Here is a 16,314-nt window from a genome sequence, read left to right as displayed (position 1 = left end):
ACTAGGAGGCTTTAGGGAACACTCCCCTGCTGATATGAAGAGGCCACATCGAGAGACTATCAGAAATTTTATCGGTTCTGTAATAGGGAGAGGGGTTCTTTGCAGAGGTTCTCAACTCTGACTACATATTAGAATTGCCTGGGGCAATTAAGAAAACTGCTGTTTGGACTCTACCTCCAGAAATTCCAGTTTTCCAGGTGTGGAAAGGGTACCACATATTAGTATTTCTTTCAGCAGCTTCCAAGGTGACTCTAAAGAATAGCCAGGATGTGGAACCACTGGCTCAATGGTGAGACGCTTACTTTCTGCGTTCAGAAAGCCTGCTTTTGAGTCCCAGCTTCAAATTAACCATGGGAATCAGAGCAATTTAAACTCTCAGTGCCTCCATTCCCCGCCTTGTAAAAAGTGGGCAGAGATGGCACCTGTTTTAGCTTCTTAGACTGCTTAAGCAAGTACCATGATATGGTTTCTCTTAAACAATGGGAATTTATTAGTTTATGAATTTGAAGCCAGGAAAATGTCCACATAAATCATCATCAAAGTGATGCTTTCTCCCCAAAGACTGTGGCTTCTGGGGCTGGCTGCGTAGCTTGTCATGTGGCAAGACCCACGACAGCATCTCCTGGTCTCTCCCTTCTCTTCTGGGTTCCTTGGAGTTCAGCTTCTGGCTGCTCCATCCGTGGCTTTCTCTCTCTCTCTGAATTTCACTCCCTCTATAAAGGACTCTAGTAACAGGATTAAGACCCATCTCGACTGAGGTCTTGATGAAGTAAGCTCATCCAAAGGGCCTACATACAATGGGTTCCCACCCATTTAATCTTAAATTAGATTTAAGAAGATGTTTTTCTGGGGTACATCCAACTTAAAACCACCATAGTACCCAATCTCAATGAGTGTTTGTGGGGATGAAATGATGTCATGTTCGTAAACTGATAGCCTAGTGCCTGGCACATGGTAAGTGCTCAATAAATATTGGTTATAATAATTATTAGTATAATTATTTTTGTTGATATTAGGTAATAGAAATTCTTAGGCCATTGCCTTTTTAAATTTGACTGAGCTAATGCATTACAATATTACAAGCTAAAACCAGATCAACTTTAATGTTCTTAATAAATGGAATGTTCTTAATAAATGGTTTTATTGGGTGCAGTTTTTTTGCCTCAGTAAGTTTACCTTTAGCCTAAGCTGCCCCCGAGAAGCATTCATCTAGGCTGTATGTCCATGAGAACAGACAGCACTCTGATTTTGTTTAGCCCAATATCGCTAGCACATGGCATCTAATGATTCTGTGTGTCTTTGTTGTTTGAATTCACAAATGGTGCTAAATTTTCAAAGTAGAGGTAGATCACCTTCTCTCTGCACCTGCTAATTAATTTTGGTGACTGAAATGAACCAAATGGTCATAAAAGATAAGGTATATTGTATATTGTGGTTATTAAATAATAAATTATTAAATTATATACCATATTTAATATAGTATTAAATAATACTCTATTATTATTGGATTATTGATTTTCAAAAGGCATTATGATTTCCCCTCTAAAGTTTAATTCTGATTCTAGACAACCAAATCTTATATCTTGTTTTCTGTAAAAGCAGCTTCATAACCTGCCCTCTTCCACCATTCCATCCTCATGTTCTGTCTAAAATTAAATAGTTGTGGTTTTTTTTCTGCCTTGTCTTGGGTCTTGGTTCCTTCTCCCCCCGCTCTCCACTCATTCCCTTCTCTCTCTGTGGTCTGCATTCATTATCTGCTTACTTATATAGTTCTCAACCTTAACTTTAATTAGTCTTTTTAGTATTGGACTGTTTACTGGTTTGTGATTTGTGTGTGTATGGGGAGGAGTGGACCATATGTTTTATCTTCTTATAATATCATGTAAATAGAAGTGCTTAATGATTTCCAGTGCTCTATACCAAATATAATTAAGCATCAGCAAACTGTATCATAGTCAAGTTCTAGTTCTGTCTCCTAAAATAATATAGGAAAAGTAGATTCCTATATTGCTTTCCTATCTAGAAAAAAAGGAAAGCAAGACCTTCTGTCTTCACTGTCATCCTAATAAGATATAAAGATGCACGAGAAAACATATGTGAAAGAACTTGACAGATGCCCTTGGAGGGAAAGCATTACTTTACTCACTGGTATTTTGATTATCATGAGAGTTTGAATTACGAATGAGTACACCCGAGCACATAATCGGTTAAGGAGACTTTCGGACTCATTGTGGACACTGCTCACAGGCAAAATTGATTGTGCAGCTCCGATTGCTAGAAGCCGTGGGGATTCGAGACCACAGAAACATCCATCTAATTCAGGAAGGACTTGAAATAGCTCCTGCATTTTCAGGGCTCAAGAAATAAAGTTTTTTCACACGTACCCTGAAGATGGAGCCATTTAACATTTTGGATACTTTCTCATTTAAAAATTACAACTTTAAACTGACTTTGTTTTGAGAAATTAATGCTTTGGGATTTTATTTTTCCAAAAAGCTATGAAGATTGTTTCCTAACCAACAGAAAGAATATTCTGAATTGTTGGTTATAGTTCTGCAAATCTGGAAACTGGCCTGCCTATGACCTTGACATATTTACAGAGGTCACTCTTTCTTGTTTACCTTTTGCTCCTCATAGCTATAGGCTCTGAGAAATATTTATTGTCCAGTTGCACATATGTTTAGAATCCCTGTCATTGATGGCTTGCTATAAATAAAAGCATATTTTAAAATTAATATTACCCTTGTATCGATCACATGGTTGTCATTGAATTGAGAATCTTTGATCTGAGAGGATGCTAGAGGGTACCTTCTTTACCTTCTCATCTAGTCCTTTAAGAATTTTACTTATATGCTTTTATTATTTATCATGGTTGGATTAAAATATCTCTGTGGACTTATGTAACTGTTAATTCAAAATTTAATTGATCTCTTTAGCAATGTATTACCTATTTGCATTTGTGAATGAAGGTAAATTAGGTACAGATCAGCATTATCCATGTCTTAAGCAACCTTGAGCTCCCTAAAATGAATTCCCTCATTTAAGAGGAGAAAAAAAAACACCCAGAATTAGGGGTCGACATATTTCATTCAGAAAATGATTTGCGCATGTTGGAAAGGGCTCAAGAAATACATGCCCCCACAAGCCATCTGGAGAGCTTCCTGGGTGGGGCTCAGGTGAGACATATTGAAATGTGGATGGGGATGTTACTACAAGAATTGCTGTTTCTGCAGGTGGACCAGGGTATAACACGGCGCTCTGAAAGCAAGTGTTGGGTAACTCTGGGATGTCTGAGGTGAGAAGCAAGGGTTCCATTGAGGCTGTTTGTTCCCTTAACTTTTCGAGCCTGAGGCTCCTAGGCTCTGAGATGATCACGCTAGCATTTTCTTGACTCCAGGAGTTCCTTGTGGTGGACCTCCCCTTTCCATTTCTGGGAGGCTGCCTTCAATCCCCTCTCCCATGTTGCCTGATCTTTTGTGGCAATTAAAGGACCAGTTTTGACCTTGGGATGAATCTAAGTGATGGAGCTTTGACCACCTGCTGAGTCCTTCCAATGCCATGGGAACAGGCTATCCTCTGGGGCTGAAGGAGACCCTCTCTGTGAGAATAAGTCCAGTATTCACCCTGACCTTAGAGTCTGGAGCCTTAACATATACCCTTCCTGGCCTAGAGGATGTGATCTGCCTCCACTAGTGTGCTAGTCCCAGAATCCTAGATGATGGTGACTATACTATCGGTACTAGTAGTACTACTACTATTATCTACTACTACTGCTGCTACCACTATTTCTCCTCTTTCTCTTTTCCTATTATAATTGTTAATATTTTTATATTAGATATCTATTCCTGTGAAGCAAATTAACCCAAAACTTAGAGGTTCAAAGCAACACACATCATCTCACAGTTTCTATGGGTTGGGAATTTGGGAGCAGCTTAGCAGGGTGCCTCTGACTGGGGGTCTCTAATGAGGTTGCAGTCAAGGTGTCAGCGAGAACTGCCGTTGACTGAGGCTGTCGGGTACTGGAGGATCCATGCCGCAGTTCACTCCCATGGCTGAGGTTCAGGCTTCAATTCCTCCGTGCAGGAGCCTCTCCATTAGGTGGACCGCGGATCCTCAAGGCGTATGAGCTGTCCTTGCCAAGAGCCAGTGACCCCGAAGGGAGAGAAGAGCAGGGTGGAAGCCACGGTGCAGGTTCCTGACCCAGCCCTGAAAGCCGCACGCCAACACTGCCGCCGCTTATTCTCTTAATTAGAAGCAAGCCACTCAAGAGTGGGGATTTACGCTACCCTTCTCCACTTCTTGTTCACTTGTTTGATTTCTATTCAGGTGAAATTCACCCCAAAATTAACCATTTTGATGGTTAACTGATGGGAACCATTTTATATTCCCATCAGGAACAGTTCAGGGGCACTGGCTACATTCATGCGAGTGTGCAAGCACTAACTCTGTCTAGTTCCAAGCCATTTTCACTACGCTAAAAAGAACCTGCCTACTCATTAAGGAGCTATTCCCTATCCCTTCCCACCCCTTAGCACCCTCCAGTCTGCTTTCTGTCTCTATAGATTTACCTATTCTGAATATTTCATATAAATGGAATTGAACATACATGGCCTTTGGTGCCTGACTTTAACTCAGCGTAATGGCAAGGTTTATCCATGTGCTAGCTCGTATCAGAGCTTCATGCCTTTTTATGGCTAAATAATATTACAGTATATCCATCTAACAAGTTGTTTATCCATGTATCCATTGATGGCATTTGGGGGTGTTCCCACTTTTTGGCTATTGTGACATTTGCATTTTACAGTTTTTAAAGGGTATAATTTACCTCACCAGTTGTAGTTTCATTATTTGATGATTTTTAGTAAATTTTAAAAGATAATTTTGCAGCCATATAATAACAATCCAGCTTTGGCACACTTCTATCATGCCATAAAATTGCCTTGTACCGGTTTGCTGTGAAAACCTGCACTCATTCCAGTCCTAGATAATCATTGATTTGCTTTCTGTCTCTGTAAATTTGCCTTTTCAGAATTCATATAATTTGAATAATCTAGCTCCTAGCAAACAAAATACATTTTTGAATTTCATCCATGTTTTAGCAAGTATAGTTGTTAGTGCATTTTATTGCTGAATTGTATTCCATTGTATGGATATACCATAATTTCTTTACACATTCAATAGCTGATGGACATTTACGTTGCTTCCAGTTTTTACCCATTACGAATAATGCCGCTATGATGTTTATGCGTTTGAATGAATGTAGGTTTTCAGTTATATTAGATAGTTTATTAAAAATGAAATTACTGTGCAGTATGTTAAGTTTATGTTCAACTTTTTAAGAAACTGCTCAGCTGTTCCAAAGTGACTAAATCATTTTATAATCCCATCAGCAATGTATGAAGGTTCTAGTTTCTCCAAATCCTCATTAATTCTTTGTGATATCTTTCTAATGGGTATGCAAGGATATTGCATTGTGATTTTAGCTTTCATTTTTCTCATGCCTAAATGATGTACATATATACATAGGTTTATTGGGGAATCATATCTTATTGATATTTTACCCACTTTAAAAAATGAGAACTATTTCACATTTTTACACCTAAAAACTCACCATTTTAAAGTAATTTTAGTATATTCACAAAGATGCCCAACCATCACTCATCTCTAATTTTAGAACGATTTCATCACAACAAAAATAAACCCTGTGCCCATTAGCAATCACTCCATGTTCCCTCTACCTCCATCCCTAGCACCTACTAATCTACATTCTGTCTCTATGGATTTTCCCATTCTCTTATTCCAAATATTTCATATAATTGAAATTATACAATATGTGACCTTTCATGCCTGGTTTCCTTTACCTACCATAATGTTTTCACAATTCATCCACTGTAGTAGGTGTCAGTACTTCATTTCTTTCTATGGCTACATTATAGTCAATTGTATAGATATACCATATTTTGTTTATCCATTCGTCAACTGATTGCTTTTCTTCTCTTTTTGCTGTTCTGAATATGATTCTCTAAACATTAAGTAGATCTATATTTTCCATTCACTTGGGTGGAATTGCAGGGTTATATGGTAGCTTTAACTTTTTCACTAAATCCGAAAGTGTTTTTCTGGGCAGCTGCAGCACTTCACATTCCTATAAGCAAAGTACGAGGATCCAGTTTCTTTACATCCTCACCAACACTTGCTATTGTCCCTCATTTTTATTATAACCACCCCAGTGGGTATGAAGTTACATCTCATTGTGGTTTTCATTTCTATTTCCCTAATGACTAATAATGTTCAGCCTCTGTTCATATGCTTATTGGCCATTTTATACCTTCTTTGAGAAATATTTATTCAAATTTTTGCCCATTTTAAAATTGGGTTATTTGTCTTTTTATTGAGACACAAGAGTTCTTTATATATTCTGAATGCATGTCTTTATCACATATATGATTTGCAAATATTTTCTCCCAATCTGTGGGCTACATTTTCACTTTCTTGGTAATGTTCTTTTTAACATACAAACACACAGAGATTTCATTTTGATGAAGCCTAACTAATCTATTCTTCCTTTTGTTGCTTATGTTTTAGGTATCGTATCTTAGAAGCCAAATGCATAATCCAAGGTCATGAAAATTTATGCCTGTGCTTTCTTCTAAGAGTTTTATCATTTTAGCTTATTAGGTTTTTGATCCATTTTTAGTTAATATTTGTATATAGTATGAGGTAGGGGTGCAATTTTGTTCTTTTGCATATGGCTATCCATTTGTTCTAGCACCATTTGTTGAAAAATTCTTCTTGGCCCATTGACTTATTTTGTCATCATTGTCAAAATCAATTGCCCTTAAATGTCAGGGTTTATTTCTGGACTTTCAATTCTTTCTGCTGTGTCTACTGTTATGCTAGTACCACAGTGTCTTGATTACTGTAGCTTTCTATTAAGTTCTGAAATTGGGAATTGTGGGTCCTCCAACTTTGTTAATCTTCCTCAAGATATTTGTTTTGGGTCCCTTTTATTCTCATATAAATTTTTGGAACTGTCTGTCAATTTCTGCAAAGTAGCCAGCTCTAATTTTGATAGGGATTGAATTGAATCTATAGATCAATTTGGGAAGTATTGTCATCTGAACAATATTAAATCCTCAAAATCATGAACAAGAGATGTACTTCCATTTACGTGATGTCTTCTACTTCCTCAATTAAGTTTTGTAGTTTTCAGAGTACAAGTCTCATGCTTTTATTGTTAAATGTATTCCTATATTTTTAAAGCTATTACAAATGGAATTATTTTTTCAATTACTTTTGATTATAGATTGCTAGTGCATAGCAATACAGTTGTTTTTGTATTGATATTGTATCCTGCAACATTCCTGAACTTGTTTATTAGTTAAAATAGATTTATGTGTGTGTGTGTGTATTCTTTAGGATTTTCTGTTTACAAGATTATGTTATCTGCTAATGGAGATAATTTTACTTCTTTCATAATTTGGGTGCCTTTTATTTCTTTTTCTTGCCTAATTGCCCAAAGTAGAACCTCCAGCACATCATTGAATAAATGTGGCAAGAGCATTCTTGTCTTATTCTTGACCATGGGGAACTCATTTAGTATATTACCATTTAATATGACAGTAACTGTAGGGTTTCTTGGTAGATGCTCTTTATCAAGTTGAGGTAATTCCCTCCTATTCCTAGATTGTTGAGTGTTTTGTTGTTGTTGCTATTGTTTTTTTTGTTTTTTTTTTTAATAATGAAAGAGTGTTGGCTTTGTCAAATGCTTTTTTGGCATCTATTGAGGGGATTGTTTTTTTGCTTCATTCTATTAATGCGATATATTACCTTGATTGATTTTAGTACATTGAATGACTCTTGCATTTCTGGGATTATACCCACTTGGTCATGGTTTATAACCCTTTTTATTGTTGCTGGAGTTCATTTGCTATTATTTGGTTGACAAATTTTCCATCTATATTCATAAGGAACATTAATATTCTACAATTCTTTTCTTGTGATATATTTGTCTAGTTTTAGTATCAGGGTAACACTTGTCTCATAGAATAAGTTAGGCAATGTTCCCCCCTTTTCTGTTCTTTTAGAAGTATTTGACAAGATTTTAAATTATTTCATCTTTTACACATTTTTGTAGAATTCACCAAAAGCCATCGGGGCCTGTTTTTTTCTTCATGGGAAGTTTTGATTTTTTCCCTAACCATAATGTAATGTCTTTACCTGGTTCAAGTCTATTTAGATTTTCTATTTCTTCTTGGGTTTCCTCAGTTTGCATCTTTTGGGGAATTTTCCTTTTCATCTAGACTACCTAATTTATTTGCCGTATGATTCTCCATAGTATTACCTTATAATCCTTTTTATTTCTGTAAAGTTGGTAGTAATGTCATCTCTTTAATTTTTGATTCCCATAACTTGAGTCTTCTGTTTTTTTTCCCCTTGGGTACTCTCCCTAAATGCTTCCTAATTTTTATTGCTCTTTTTAAAGGACCAACGTTTGGTTCTTCTTATTTTCTCTTTTCTTAATTTCATTTATTCCTGTTCTAATCTTTATTCTTTCCTTCCTTTTACTTTCTTTGAATTTAGTTTGTTCTTTTTTACTAGTTTTCTAAGGTGGAAGATGAGGTTATAGACTTGAGGTCTTTCTCTTTTTTAATGTAGGCATTTATAGATATGAATTCCCTCTAAAGAACTGCCTTTGCTTCATCCCATAAATTTTAGTACATACATTGTGTTTCATTTTCATTCACATCAAAGTATTCTCCAATTTTTCTTGTGATTTATTTTTTGACCTTTGATATAATACGTTAGGGGTATGTTTAATTTCCACATATTTGTGAATTTTCCAAATTTCCTTTTGTTTCTAGTTTCACTCCATTGTAAGTGGAAAATATATTTGTATAATTCCAATCTTTATATATACATTCGGGCTTGTTTTATGGGCCTAGCACATTATCTATCTTGGAAAATGTTCTGTGTACCCTTGAGAAGCATATGTATTCTACTATCGTTGGGGGGGAGGATTCTATAGCTAGCTGTTAGGTTTAGTTAGTTTTTAGCATTGTTCAAGTCTTCTCTTTCCTTGTTGATCTTCTGTCTGGTTTTCTATCCATTATTGGAAGTGGGGTATTGAAGTCCCTCCTGGAGTTTGTTGTTGTTCTTTCATTTTGAAGCCTGATCTCCAAGGGGCTGTTGCACTGTCTATGTAAAGCTTAATGGTCAGCCAGTAATTGAGTTGAGGTTGTGGTCAAACACCTTAAGCACTAAGGAGGCTATGTGTGGGTAGTGAGGTGCAAAGTTCACCCCGGTTCAAGTCTTCCCAAGCCTTTAATTCCCGCTGGGCCATTTTGCATAGTGGCTGCTTCCTGCCTCAGGGTCAGTTAGGGCAGTGTGGATAGCTCGAGCCCTCCCTGGTGTCCACTGAACATGCACACAGTCTCAGTCAGAAATAGGCTAGTGAAGTGGTTGGCTCTCCCTGGCTTTCCATAACTGAGACTGTTGCTTCTACCAACAGGGCTACTGAGTACAGTCCTTGCCCTTCTCTCCCAACCAGGTGAGCCCTTTTTAACCATGGCAACAAAGCTGCCAGTCCTGATAGCACCCTCCCCCCCCAAAATGGGCAGATTCTTTATGCCAACCAGGGATGAGAGTAGCCTCCTTCCAGAATACTTTAGATTCCCACTGTTCTCATCTGAAATCCAGTCGTTTTTCCAGAATAAATACAGCTCAGATCACTGGATGCCTTAGGCTGAAATTCTCATAGAGCTGGGATGTTGTGTTTGTCCTTTCTTTCCAGCTTTACACTTAATTTGGGAAGAGGGGGTTGCTGACGTCCTCACTCAGCCATAGCCGGTATTTCTGACTTTGTTGTCGTTCACTTGCATCCTATTTCATCCAACCAAGGCACGACATGTTGGAAAACCCTGGTTATAATAATCATGTTCTCTGAACTTATTTGTTCCTTTGAGGAAGACAAATCTCACGTTTATGTTAGAAGTCTCATCTGGGACCATTTGGGATTTCCCCCAAAGTTTTCCCATAGCAATGTGATTCCCTAGGGTAAGAATCTTCTTCTATTAGTCAAGACAGGTACACTGGCTGCATGCAGTCAATCCACAACCTGTTAGTGGCTTAACATAATTAAGACACTTTTTGCTCTCGTGCTGCTCTGATGAGAGCTGGGTTTCTCTCTGGGTCTGGGCCTCCTCCAGCTGTGTCTCCGTCATCTTGGAATGTTTCGTTTCCAGCCCTTGGAAGGAGGGAGAGAGCACCGGCAGTGGTGGAGGATATCTCCTGAGAGTTCTTTATCATTTGGATCATGTAGCATTGGCTAGAGCTTAACCACCGGGTACCCTAAGGTGAAAGGGAGTCGGGAAATGGAATATTTCCCTGTTCCTTGGAAAAATAAGAAAACTTTTGATGAATACAGAAAACTTTAGGCGCGCCCATTACGTTAACTTCCTTATTCTCTGGAAAAGGAAACTGGGACACAGAGATGGAAAATAACTTGTCCAAAGTCTGTTCCTTGAAGTAAAGTATTAAAGGTTTGAACCCAGAAGTAATATTTATTGGCTTCTAATTCAGTGTTGCTTTTCCAAATTTTTCTCCCACTTTCACAAAGTTTCATGTCTTATTTGAAATAAATAATATAACAGAGCAAAAACACATTAGAAAAAGTAGAAAAGCCTACTCAAATAATTCTTTTAACTTGATATGATTTTTATGGATATTTACTTTATGAATGCACATTTATATAATCAAAAGGATACTACACCTTCATTTTTATTTTGTTTCTCAATATATATTCTCCATATACCTGCATTTTCTTTCCAATTATTATTTTATCTACTGTATAACATGGTACTGAATTGATGTAATTTTTACTTAGCTATTTCTCCTTTTGTTAGATATATGTTCCACTCATTTTAACTTATGTAACACTGATTTTAAATGACTTTGCTTTAAAATAATATCTCCTGCAACAAAGACTGATGACACTGGGCCTTCTGACCACCTGTGCATTTAAGTTACATGGTAGCTGAATAGTGTATGCTTCAATTTATTTATTTTCCCTCTGAAACACATATGTGAATGTAATGAAGCTTTATTATTTAAAAATTCTTTTTAATGAAATGTTTAGCTTGTGTAAAAAGAGTGAATGCTAAAGAAGATTTGAATGAAGTTCTTAATGTAGTTTCTATTAGCCATGTAATATAATATTTCATTGAAATACATTTATGCTAATTTATTAATGAGGCATGAAGGAAACCCAGAAACCAAGAAATGCCAGAGTATATATATTAATTCATTCATATATATTGTTGAGCACATACTAAATGCTAGGAAATGTTTTAGATACTAAAGATATAGCATAGAAAAAAAAGTTCTTGCTCTCAAAAAAAAAAAATCATCAGAAGTGGGCTTGGCCCAGTGGATAGGGCGTCCGTCTACCACATGGGAGGTCCGCAGTTCAAACCCCGGGCCTCCTTGACCCATGTGGAGGTGGCCCACGTGCACTGCTGATGTGCGCAAGGAGTGCCCTGCCACTCAGGGGTGTCCTTGCATGGGGGAGCCCTATGCGTAAGGAGTGCACCCCAGAAGGAGAGCCGCCCAGCATGAAAGAAAGTGCAGCCTGCCCAGGAATGGCGCCGCACAAACGGAGAGCTGACGCAGCAAGATGACTCAACAAAAAGAAACACAGATTCCCGTGCCGCTGACAACAACAGAAGCAGACAAAAAGAACATGCAGCGAATGGACACAGAGAGCAGACAACTGGGGCGGGCGGGCGGGCGTGAGGAGAGAAATAAATTAAATAAATCTTAAAAAAAAATCATGTTCTGCTGGAGTAGGGATAGGATGTGGGGATATACATATATAGATACTGTGTTTATATAGATAAATAACATCTAGTGTTCACATAATGTTAATTAACATGAAGGAAAATAAAACAAGGTAAGACAAATAGATAGTAATGAACTACATGAGGGATGGCATTTTGTATGGAGAGAGTCATCTAGGAATTCATGTGATATGTGTCATTTGAGCAGGAACCTGGAGGAATAAGGAAAGCCATGTGGATAATGGGGAAGATCAGTCCAGACAGAAGGAACAACTTTGGCTGGAGCTTTATTGCCTGGTTTACAGCAAGGAGGTGATTGTGGTTGGAGTAAAGGGAAATCAGAGAACCAAGGATGTTAGTATATGAAATCAAAACTAGCAGGACACCTGGTCACTTAGATCTTTCAAGGTCATGGTGCAGTTTGCTAGAAGTTTGTCTTGAGTGATAAAGGAGGCTTTGGGATCGAGGAGTAGCATGGCACACATATTATAAAAGGAATTCTCTTGTTATTGGGTAGAGAAAAGATGTGGAACAAGAAGTGCAGGGTGGGGTGAAGGAAGAGGGAAATTATAGTCACCATCCAGGTGAGAGATGTTGGTGAGTTGGACTAGAATGGTAGCCATGCAAGTGTGAGAACTGGTCACAGAGTTTGGGTATATTTAAAGAGCAGAGGCAGTAGACTTAGGTGATGGATTGGCTGTGGGATGTGCAATGATTACTACAAGTATTTTAGCTGGAACATTTTGAGAATGAAAGTGCTATTTATAAGATGGGAATGACTACAAGAGGAGCAGATCTACAGTGAGAGAGAGAGGGAAGGAAAGGGGCTGAGTTGAAGGACGTGATGGTGGATTAGGAGTATATTTTGGGATATATCCAGCTTGAGATACCCACTGAACATCCAAGGAGACAGTAGGGTATGTGAGCCTGGAGGGCAAGGAAGACATTTGGTCTGAAGATACAAATTGAAGACTTGCCATTATGTAGATGACATTTAGCACCTTTAGACAGGACAAAGCATAGCCCTCCCCATACACACATTCTATAATATCTCCAACTTAAATAAACAAACTCCTGTGACTCCACTTCCCCTCCATCTGTTTCTCTGATCCCCTTTAAACAAAACTCTAGAATAAAACTTACCTATATTTGCTTTCATTTCTTCTCCTTCCATGCACTCTTGAATTTGCTCAAACAAGGCTTCCTCCTGGCCACCCTCCAGGTGATGATATCCTGATATGGTGGTTCAGTACTGACAGTAAGTTCAGAGGGCTTAAGGCCACTGCTCCCCAGCCTTTCTCTTTCCACCACATCCTTAGTTCACGACAAAACCATGTAGTGATTTCCAGCAAGGGTTCAGAAGGCAATCCATGTGGGCTTGAATGCCAGATTACACCGGGCATGTTTAAAATTCCTCATAATTATGTTAAAGAACATAATATTTCCTCCCCATCAATTGATGGGGCTAAATCATTAATGTCTGTTTCGCATAAGAAATAAAATTTGTAGGAAGACTGTGGACCTGTTTCTATTTTTAGTTTAAATCATTATAATTGAACATAAATCATTTACTCTTCTAAAAAGATATGATAATGGTCTGGTTGGTGAGCACAAGAATAGGTGACAGAAGGAGGACAGATGTTTCTCTGACATCTTAAAGAATAGGGGAGACAGGTGCCTTTCAGGCCATGGTGACAGGTTGTGTTATACTCCTTAAAGCTGTGGACAGGCCGGTCCCACATCTTTTCCTGGCCTAAATAGCTTTGACTTAAAGTCGATCTTGTATTGCCCTGGCCTTATTATTTCTCTGTCTTCCTTGGATATTTGTTCTTTGCTATGGAGGGAGGAGGGTCTCCTAGAAGTCTTGAAAAATATTCATTCTGACAGGATCATGTCTTTATATGCACCCATTTTTGTTGAGGTCTTGTAGACAGGACAGAGACATGTCTTAGGAATGTGATGTGTTGAAATGCTTTTATCTAATAGTTTATTAGCTATTAGTGATGAACCTGGGTTAGTGCATGATGTTAGAAGATAATTTTTACATGCAAGGGAATTTGAACCAAATTTGAAAAAAGGAGAGAATAGGAATTGGCAAAGAGAAACGTAGAGAGTAGTTCCTGTGCAGGGGTTGCTACATGCAGAACCATAAAGATAGAGCCTATAAGGGCTGTAAAGAAATGTGCTTGGTAAAGAGAAGATTTCACAGAGAGATGCTGAGATTGGAGATGGCTATGATGCAGGCAGTGGAGTATTGTGAAGTCCAGGAACAAAACTGGAGCTTGCCTCTAGCTTCATGTTGCAAGTAGAGATAAAGAGAGCAGGACTTGGTGTGGATATAGGATGTATTTGGATGATTACAGGTTAGTGTGAGGAGGGCCTGAAGTCAGGGAACAGGTGAAAGCTGCCGAGATGATGCAGACCTGGTCTAGAGGATGGGAGAAGCAAATGATGACACTACTAATGCTGAGGAGGGAGTGAAAGGAAGATAGAGCAAAAGGTCTATCTTCCAAGTGCTCAATATTAGGCTGCAGCAGTGGATGAAGGGTAGCACTGGTGTGCAAAGGGCTCTGAGCTTGGAAAATCTAGTCTTCACTGAGATGCTGTCATGGTTCAAGGTCCTGGCAAGCCATTGGACCTTTTGTGACCCCATTTTCACATCTAGTAAGAATACAGTTGAACTATATTGAGTTAATATTCAATTAGCAAATATTGTTGAGCACTAGTTATTATGACCAGTGGGGGAATGAAGCGGTGCACAAGAGAAGTCCTTCATGATAGATGAACAATTAAGCAAGCCATTATCCTACTTGCCTTTACGTCTTTAATGGGGGCAAACCTAGCATGCCCCAGGAGATCCAGGAAAGCATTCTGTCTTCTGGAGGAAATGACCTTGGATGGGAGTCAGTGTGTTGGTGGAGAGAAGAGTTGCTGTAGGCAGGGAGATGCAAAAAGAAGAGTAGAGAGGTGATGTTTTAGGCTAAAGTGACACCATATGCAGTGACCTGTATGTAAGCAAGCTGAGAGACTGAAGGAAGGATCAGTGTGTTGCTGAGAGGGGAGAGTGAGGCTGTAAAGGCAGGCAGAGATCACACTACCCAGGATCTTCTAAGCTGCCTTAGCTGGTGGGAGCTTTAGGAGTCGGGGTAAACAAAGGAATAAATTGACCCCACATACGTTTTAGAAGATCCCTTTGGCTGCAAAGCCAAACCTATTGGAGGAGACAAAACTGGAGCCAAGGACATCGATTATGAGGTTTTCATGTTAATCCAGGCTAGAGGTGAGGACATGGCTGGTGGCAGTGGGAAGGGAGAGAATAGACGGACTTAATCAGATTTTAGGAAGTAAAATATATTTTGGTAACTGCTAGGATCTGATGACCAAGGAGGGAATAATGGGAGATGGGGATGGGGCGGGGGGTGGGGGGTGGGAGTTTAGGATAATGTTAATAAAAGTTTTGCACCCACCAAGAGGAAAGTCAGCTCTCTTTTCTGGATTTGGCGCCTGTTAGAATGTTAGCAGATAAGGGTTTTCTGTGTTTTTTTCGTATGTGTGCTATGTGTGTATGCCTTCTGTGTGTATTTAATTTGAACTATTCTCATGCCATAAAAATTCTTTCAACACATCTGTATTTTTAGTAAATACATGCATATAGAGAGAGAGAGGGAGAGAGAATGAAATACACCAAAACATTAACAGTTGTTATCTCAAGGAGGCAGACTTTGGATGATTTATTTTTATGCTTCCCTTTAATTTTCTAATTTTCTACTATGAGAAATAAAGTTTTTTCCATCGAATAGCAAGAAACAATTGAAAAGTTTGAAAGAAATGTATCTGCCACTATTGATTTTGTTTTAGGAAAAAGAGAACTCTAAATACAAAACACTGTCTTTATAAACCTGGCTGGTAATTCCTTCCCTGATGTTATTGTCTATTTCAGACAGAGTAAAGAGGTGTATGATCCCAGAAACCTTCAACTGTGAGGAAAACAAAAGAAAGATCAATATATTTGTTCCTGCTTATTTTTTCTTGCTCTCTCTTTCCTGGCTACAAAATGTTATCAACTTTAGTAATTAAAATCTGTGAAACTATGGGCAAATAAATCTTGGAAGTTATGACACTGCACTTGGTGTAGACGAAAAAATATAAATGTAGTATAATGGGCTCCTTTATTTTTATCTTTTAAATGCAAACAAAAGGGTCGCAAACTTTCCTCATGCTGAGACTTGACACTTATATAGCCCAATTTAGCAAAAGGTATCAATTTCAAATTGCCAAAGATATTACTGGACTGGAAGAGCAATTTGATTTTCTTTTTCAAGGATTTGTAATAAGGGACGTTGGGAGGAAATTTGGTGACCCAAATGAAACCCTGAGCACAATGCATAATGAAGCCAGCCAATTCTGAAACATTTGAATGCGTTTGTTTACCCAAAACACTGTGGACTTTGGCACAGATGCTAAAAATTTTCCACCT

General features: G+C 38.3%; 1 protein-coding gene across 31 annotated transcripts in view; it reads left to right on the top strand.

Moving 5' to 3' along the window:
* The window catches only part of RBFOX1 (RNA binding fox-1 homolog 1), a 1,470,157-nt gene that overhangs the window by 136,472 nt on the left and 1,317,371 nt on the right, over positions 1 to 16,314 (top strand). The window lies entirely within an intron of this gene.

The sequence above is a fragment of the Dasypus novemcinctus genome, chromosome 23 (genome assembly GCF_030445035.2).
Source record: "Dasypus novemcinctus isolate mDasNov1 chromosome 23, mDasNov1.1.hap2, whole genome shotgun sequence".
Classification (NCBI taxonomy): domain Eukaryota; kingdom Metazoa; phylum Chordata; class Mammalia; order Cingulata; family Dasypodidae; genus Dasypus; species Dasypus novemcinctus.
The sequence above is the reverse complement of the archived record's forward strand: the minus strand, read 5'-3'. Positions and strand labels throughout refer to the sequence as shown.